Source organism: Chenopodium album, chromosome 14 (assembly GCF_948465745.1).
Source record: "Chenopodium album chromosome 14, dcCheAlbu1.1, whole genome shotgun sequence".
Classification (NCBI taxonomy): domain Eukaryota; kingdom Viridiplantae; phylum Streptophyta; class Magnoliopsida; order Caryophyllales; family Amaranthaceae; genus Chenopodium; species Chenopodium album.
Genome location: NC_137847.1, coordinates 20,928,469 through 20,929,554, shown reverse-complemented (window position 1 = coordinate 20,929,554; position 1,086 = coordinate 20,928,469). Strand labels below are relative to the sequence as shown.

Genomic DNA, 1,086 nt, shown 5'->3' with positions numbered 1-1,086 from the left:
TCAAATTATTGATGGAGTTGAGGTGATCGACGGAGTAAACCGCATTTCCTCCTTTGCTTAGAGACTCCCTCTTTCCTTCTTGCCAATCCATGTGGTGCCTCACCACATCCTCAATTATCTCTATGACTTGCTCCTCCATTTTGTTCATGATCGGGCCACCTGCTCCCGCATCCAAGCTAGTCTTTCCTTGTGGGCTCAAGCCCCCATAGAAAATTTGAAGCACTTGGTAAGTCGGAATGCCATGATGGGGACACTCTCTTTGATATTCTTTATATCTTTCCCATGCCTCATAAATGGTTTCACTAGCCCTTTGACAAAAACCTTGGATCAAAGCCCTTGCCTCGGCCGTCTTCTTTTGAGAGTAGAATCTCCCTAAGAAAGCCATGGTGACCTTTTCCCAAGTTCTCAAGGAGTTCGGCCTTACCTCTTTCTCAAGCCATTCAAGAGCCCTTCCTATCAAGGAGAAAGGAAACAGCTTTAGTCTCACAAATTCTTGAGTTACCCCATTTATCTTGATCGTATTGCAATATTTTTCAAATTCGTTCAAATGTGCAAGAGGGCTCTCATGTTTTGCTCCACTAAATTGCCTCCTTTCGATCAAATTTATCATTGCGGGCCGAATTTCGAAATCGTTGGCTTGAGTAACGGGCGAAGCAATGCCACTTGAAGCTCTATAAGCTCCCGGAGTTCCCAACTCCTTTAAAGGTCTTTGAACTGGTGGTTCCGCGTCACCCATTTGCTCTTGTCTTTCCTCGAAATTGACCTCCCTACTTGGGGAAGTAGTTAATGGCCTAGAACCAGATCTCCTTCTCCTCCTATAGGTTTGCTCAATCTCGGGATCGTAAGGCACCAAAATCCTGCTATGATTTCTGCGCATACACTCTCAACAATTGCAATTAGTAACAAGGCTACAAGTGTAGCCAAAAAGAAACACACTCTTTTTGAATTTTTGTCGTTTTATGGTGAACTAGACTCAAGTAATCAATTAGCAATCAACAACACCGCTCCCCGGCAACGGCGCCATTTTGATGGGCGTTTGAACGATCGCACATTCCATACTTAATCAAACTCACTTATAAACAAACA

The 1,086-nt window shown here is 43.9% G+C and overlaps 1 non-coding gene across 1 annotated transcript; it reads left to right on the top strand.

Moving 5' to 3' along the window:
• Nucleotides 1–236: 236 nt before the first annotated feature.
• On the top strand, nucleotides 237–342 carry LOC145580335 (small nucleolar RNA R71). The gene has a single exon (XR_014099400.1). It is a non-coding gene; the product is annotated as a small nucleolar RNA R71 (small nucleolar RNA).
• Nucleotides 343–1,086: the final 744 nt, after the last annotated feature.